We start from the raw sequence: 6942 nt of genomic DNA, 5'->3' as shown, positions 1-6942 counted from the left end.
TATAATGGTCATATAGGAAGTGACGGTGTTATCATTGTGGTTGATGTGCTGTCACAGCTTTGACAGCAACTACATCACCTCCAGCAGGGTGACGCGCCATTATTCCTCTTGAAAGGATTGTGCCGAGGTTCCCAAAGGTTGGTGATTTCACGAGAACACTGCTGGATCTGGTCTCACTGATTTTAGAGGATTGTGCCTATGGGCGGAACTTTCCGTGCTCATTGGCGTCACGCGTGTTTGGCAGCGTGATTGGACAATATGGCAAGAAGGCCAAAGATCAGTTTCACGACATTGTGAAACCAGTTTGCAATCGTCCGCTCTGCCCGTCAATGGCGGGCTGCATTTCCCACCATCAGACATCGGGAGCTTCTTCGTAATATATCATTATAAGCCCAGCTCGCCAGAATCATCCCCACGCTGGATCATCTGGGCACATCGGCAGGATTGCATGCCGACGTGTTTCACAACTGTGCATAAGCGACTTGCACCTGGCGAGCTGCATTTCGCTCGGGGTTTCGAGGTTTGTTTGCCCACCTTGCTTCAGGCAACACTCGCAGGCAGCACCACATCACTTTTCGGGGGGCTCACGGGCAGGTCTCTACCTACCAAACCAGCCATAAGGTGGGGGTGGCTTTTCAATGGCTGCAGGGCTAGGGCTTGCTTAGAGAAGGGGGAGAAGTGGCATCAGGCAAGGGAAGAAGCTGCAGGGCGAAGGCTATACTGGGGAAGGTGAGTATCCCAGGGTGTGTGTGGGGGGCACATGTTGATCTGTGCAAGTGGCCTCGAGATGGTGAGGGCTGAGGAGGCAGTCTCCAGAGGAGATGAGGCCAGATGGACACGTGAGGGTGTGCGTGAGAGAGTGAGTGGTGATATCCTTTGAGCTGGCAGTGAGTGAGATGCCAGTGAATGTGTGATGGCCTCGTGAGTGTGAGTTTAGAGTGATGAGATGGTTGCCTTACCCAGGCTATACAGATAAGATCATTCACCCTCTATCTGCATTGGATAGCCAACCTGCTCTGTGCAGCATTGGCACTGATCACCACTGCCATCAGCTACCAAGCTGGAGTGGTGAGATTGCTGGACTTCCTGCGGCCAAAGCAGGGTAGGGGACGGGCGGGTCTCCACGGTGTCCAAAAGGCGTTCCTGAATCGGGAGGCTGCAGTCTTCTTGCCTTTCATGGTCTTCTGTGCAGCAGTCCCGGGTTGGAAGCACTGAGAGGTGTGAACACAGCTGCACTTTAAATATGGCGCCCAGCGTGAGGAAGCGGCGAGGTGACAGTGTGGCCACCCGCCAGAGAAATGGCATGTTTTCTGGGAACGCATGACTATAGAGGCAGGAATGGGAAGATCCGGTGTGAAAAGCCACCATTGCGGCCAGGGAGGTAAAACATTTTTTCCCCCACCCGCTACCACACTTAGTGCAAATCTGGGACGATTCCACCCAATGGATGAATTGTTGATTAATCCAGGATTGGGTTTTTTTTTGACATTTTAGAAGGTTATTATGGTACATTTTAGGAAATGAGTCCTTATATTCAGACTTGGAATACCCCGCATTTGGACAGGTGTTGTACAAAGCAGCTGATTATTTTACATACATTTACAGATTAATATGCATGTACTCCTTTCTTGATTCATTCTATTTGTATTTGTTTATTGGAGTTGATCATTTGCTTCATGTCCAGGTGAAAAATATTTTCTTTAAAAGTCAAAAAATAACAGACTATATCGCTGGGATGGATGGAGGAGCCAAAGGTTCAAAAGAAGAGTTTAGGCCTAATGGCAGCTCAGAGTAGCAGGAGGGGGTCTGAGGGGGTTGGGTAGGGGGTAGTGGTGTTCAGGTGGGACAATGGCAGTTGGGAGGATGAAGTGAAATGCTTCAGGGTGGGAGGGATAGTAGAGAGGATAGTACAAGGTGCATTTGGGCAGGGTTGCAACAAGAAGAGGAGGGTCACTGGAGTATGTGGAACTGGTAGTGATACGAGAGGTGGAGGAAAATAGCAGCATTGCAGTGTTTCCTGGCACGGCAGAAGCAATACAGAATAGAGCTCAGCATGTTTGGGTAGCAAAAGGGCTTAGAAATCTGAACAGGACTCGATTCAGTGACATGAAGGCTTTGGAAAGGGTGTCAATGAGATTGGGTACAATGGTTCCGAGGACAGAGGATTATGGTTACATAGATAGACTGGGAAAACTGGGGTTGCTCTCCTTAGAGCAGGGAAGGCTCCCAGGAGATTTGATAGGCAGTGTTTAATAATCACAACAGGCGGAATTTTCCACTCCCGCCAGTAACAGGAACCATGGCAGGCAGAGGCACTTAAGTTGGCGGGAGACAAAGATTCAGTCTCCCAGCAGCGGGATAAGCTGTTGGAATTTTGTTCTCCTGATTTTCAAGGTGAGTTAAAGGCCGGTCAAGCTTCCCAACAAACAATGGTGGGAACCCCATTTGCATACATTAGCATCTCATGCATACTTATTAAAAGGCCACCTCGCCAGAATTAAGTTCATCTTCCAAATTAAGTTCCCCGCCAGTGAGGATTTAGAATGTTCAGTTTTGTGACTGTATATAAGTGGTGTGCACCTGGTGAGCTTCATCTCTGCCATGACTTTGAGGCCAGTAGATGTTGCTTTCACCCTCTTTGCATAGCTTCACTCAAATATCGATTGCTGTTAGCAAATGCTGCGCCAAGATTGGACACGTTAGACACGCAAAGGAGGGTGTTGGGGGGTACGGGGGTGGGGTGGAAGGGTGGAGCGAAGGCTGTACAGGGGAGAACAGACTTATGGGGTGGAAGAGTAGGGAAAGCACCAGGGGAAGAGGAGTGGGCAAAGTCAAGGGAAGGGTGGAGTAATGTCTGGAGAGTGGTGTTGGGGGTTGAGAGTGTCCGGGGAAGCGGAGGGTGATGGGTAGTGTCTTAGAGGGCGAGGTCAGTGGTGTCCTGGGGGTAGAACTCAGGGTACTGGTGATAGGAAGGAACAGTCACCTTAGATGGGGAGGGGAATGCAGTAGGGCACCAAGTTCAGGGTGAGAGTCTGCTGGCGAAGGTCTCATATTAGGTAGGTCATGCAGGGGGACAAGACAGGTGGCTCGGATAACTGGAGGGGACAGAGTCAGGGTGGGCATGGGGATGGTAACGGGTGGGGAGGGCAGGCATGTGGAGGTGATGTGAGAGGGTCCAGGGTAACGGTGGGGTGGGGGTGGAGGTTCAAGGTGGCAAAGGGGAGAGGAATGGTGATATTGGGTGGTCTGTGATGATGTGGGGGTAAGTTGGTGGGTCACAGGTGGAGGGTAGAAGGTGGTGGAGTGAGTTTGAAAGGTGACGCATAACATTTTTCCAAACTGACCTTGACTATGCAGTTGACAGTCAGTGAGAGGTGGAGATCACAGTCAACACATGTGGCCAACTAAAGTGACACCCTAATAATTATGAAGCAACTGGAGGTCAACCACACTCACCTGTGTTCCCCTCTCTATGGTGAAACCCACGCAGCAGATTTGTTCCTGACCCATGGGTCTCATTACATCGAGATCCCAGCAAGGTGTGGACCTGCCGTTCATTCTGTGCCATTTGCTATTGGCTGCAGCCAGAGCCAGGGGTGAAGAAAGGGAGGGAGGTGGAACGCTTCCAAGGGGTATGGCTAGTGGAGGGCAGCCAACTCATGACTCTAAACCTCCATCCCCCTGGGTTATTGATCGTGGCTGACAAGGGATCATGTGGTTAGTCTTTCTATGCTGCCAAGGCAATGGTCTCTCTATAGTCTCAAGGGTGGCGGTGACAAGCAGAAAAGTGTCCAGGTGAGGCTTCTTGCACATGGTTCTCATCATCCTGATCAAAGAGCAATGACTCCATACACATTCCTGTATAAACGGGAGGAACACCCACCTCTGGTCCTCCGGATGCCCTGGAAGGGGTGGGGTGGGGATACCATGTCTGGACGGAGACTGGGTGAAGGGCTTAACACTGTCCTGCTGGCTTTGAAATGGAGGGAAACCTGTAAAGGACAAGCTCAGTAACTTCATTCGCACATCCACTGAAGCGTCGATGACCCAGGTTGCAGGTCACCCTGCCTCGGTGATGGCTCCCATCCAGGTGAAGAGAAGGGGCCCATTGCAGGTTGGCACAGGCCTTGAGGAGCAAAGGCCTGAGCAGCAAGAGGCAGCGGGGCCTCTGGAAGGTCAAGATGCTGGCGAACATGAAGCAATGGTGAGCATTGGCCTGATCATGGGTGTATCATCAGCAGTGCTTTTATCTAGAGGTGAGTGAAAGGCAAGGCTGGTGGTGCCCTTGTACGTCCCAGGATGTGGTTGCATACGTCAGGCGGCTGCTCCAGTACGAGCTGCAGCCACAAGGACTCTGGAAGAGTAATGCGGAGCTCCTGGCCTGCAGTGAGTGAATGTGTGTCTGGGTGTCCTTTAAACATGGCGCCACGACCTTCGGCTCCATTAGGTAATGGCGGGGCAGCAGGCTTCCTGCCCTCTCCCTCCACGAGATTCACCTAGCTCCTCGTGGGTTCACAATTAAGGAGCTGAAAAGCAGGAGATCATGTAAATTTACCCACCCCAGTGCCCAGTAGGAACCACGCCGACTTTCCTACCAGTCACTGCACTTGGCCTCCAGAAGGGAAAATTTCACCCCAGGTTATTAAAGAGAAACTGTTTTCAATGGGGGACATTTAAGGTGATTGGCAAAAGAACAGGAGGCAACATGAGGCAAAACGTTTTTATGCAATGAATGGTTTGGATTTGGATTACACTGCCCGAAAGGGTGACGGGTAAAAATTCAACAGTAGCCTGCAAAAGAGAATTGGATAAATAGTTGGAGGAGAAAACATTTTGGTGACTTTGGGAAAGAGCAGGGGAGTGGAACGAACTGGGTTGCTCTTTGAAAGATCCAGTAGACAGTCAATAGGCTGAGTGACCTCTTTCTCTACCGTATGATTCTATTGGAAGGCCTGAAGTATTAACGGTTTGTTCCACTGATGCTGCCAGTCCCCCTGCTGGCTATTTTCAGCTTCTTATATTTTCACTTTCAGACGTGCAGTGTCTGCAATGTTTAACTGCCTGCAATGGAAGTTGTCCATCTGGTGCTCTGCACGCCAGTGCCTCGCAAGCCATTAAGAAGTCATTTGAAACAGTTTTTCAACACAGCGACTATACACGGGAATAAAACCCTTCCATGGAATTTATATCCAATGGTGTTTTACACCAGGCTGAGACCCTCAGTTGTGGTCCTCATATTAATCATATGATTTGGTGTCATAGACATCCCACATCTACTTTCCATCTCTGCTCACATGACCTGTTGTTAAAAAAAAGACCTGTTCTGCTCACACAAAGATTGAATTGTTAGGAATTCAGGTTTAAATATGAGCCAGAGCATTTGTTTGTACCATTTCTGAGAAAGGAAGACATTTCATACTGTCATTCTTTTAAGCATCCTCCTGTTTAATCATCTAGAAATAATGGGAATTATATGGAAGGCAACTCTGAGAAATTTGGGTTGTTAACGAACTGATGTGTCCCATCTGGAAATGAAAACAAAAACAAAAATACCTGGAAAAACTCAGCAGGTCTAACAGCATCTGCGGAGAGGAGCACAGTTAACGTTTCGAGTCCGTATGACTCTTCACCAGAAAATGAAAACATTAACTTAGCATCCATGAATGAAAGTAGAAAATGTTCGAATTCTCCCTTTGTAACATAACTTATCAGGTGAAAGGAATTTGGGTGGAAAGTTCTGTGGGGTTTGTTAGGGTTATTTTTTTCCCCTCAAAGATATGAGGTAATAATTAACTTCACAACAATTTATATTCAGCCCCATAGGCACTAAGGCACAGCTTTTTAACTCAACTCCAACAGTAATTGATAGGCCATAGTTGCACTTTCAGCCTGAAGCCAAGCTTTGGGGTTTACTAAAAAGACCTCTGGCCTTTTGGCCTTGCATTTCAAAGTCATCTCCTTACAATGATTCACAACACATGACAATGTAACGCCTAAGAAGGAGCCAGGCACTTTTTCTTGGGAAGTTGTGGGGATCTGACAACACCCTACTTCTATAGCTGTTCACTTACAAAGGGTGTTGTCTTAGGAAGGAGGACTCCGGTTTTTTTCTGGTTTAAGAAATGAAGGGTGCAGACTGCAATGCAGGTTCAAGGGTCAACTGAGTCGCTGACCTACAGAGGAAAATGCATCTGAGGTGTCAGAAGTCAGTGACATCAAGTCAATCGGTATACACTCGTTCAGTTTGGGCCCATCTTTCAGCATCATCAATCAAGAGCTGTGACAATCGGGCAATATAATTCAGCTTTTAACTCGCCCAGAGAGCTTACAAAACTCTCCATTTTCCTGTTTCATGCAGGAGCGTCACTGAAAATATTATGTGGTGCACTCTTGTGCATTGCAATTCTGTCATTCTGGCAGGTAGACTCTGAGTAAGCACACTCCAGCTCTGAATAAACTATCCAATGATCGTTGGAGCTGAAAGCAAAATGAAAGCAAAAACAAAATGGCAAACTGGTACCTGATCACATTATGTACCTTAATTTTTGCTCCACACTCATTTCGAAGAAGTTATTTAAGCAGTCAGTACATCAACAGTACGTCATTAACAATTCTCATCTTTTCTTGCATGTTCCTACCTACTTAAAAACTTGCAAATTATTTTTGAGTATAAAAGGTTCGTCTTTGGTTTGTTTACATGGACTAAGAAAGTTAGCAGGGAACAATAGAGCTCGTAAAAGTTAAAAAAAAGAGATCAGCAATCCTTGGTAATAAATATGCAAAGACAAAAGGGTTGTAAGACTCTTCGTTGATCTGGGGAACATTGTCCAGTAATATAACCACAAAAGGCAGTCACACACAGAGAGCAATAATTCAAATTGCCAGCAGTGCAGAGACACGCAGCTAGTGGGAAGCTAATTATGATTGACAGATAGCCAGAGA

The sequence above is a fragment of the Carcharodon carcharias genome, chromosome 28, assembly GCF_017639515.1.
Source record: "Carcharodon carcharias isolate sCarCar2 chromosome 28, sCarCar2.pri, whole genome shotgun sequence".
Taxonomy (NCBI): Eukaryota; Metazoa; Chordata; class Chondrichthyes; order Lamniformes; family Lamnidae; genus Carcharodon; species Carcharodon carcharias.
Note: the sequence above shows the minus strand (reverse complement) of the source record.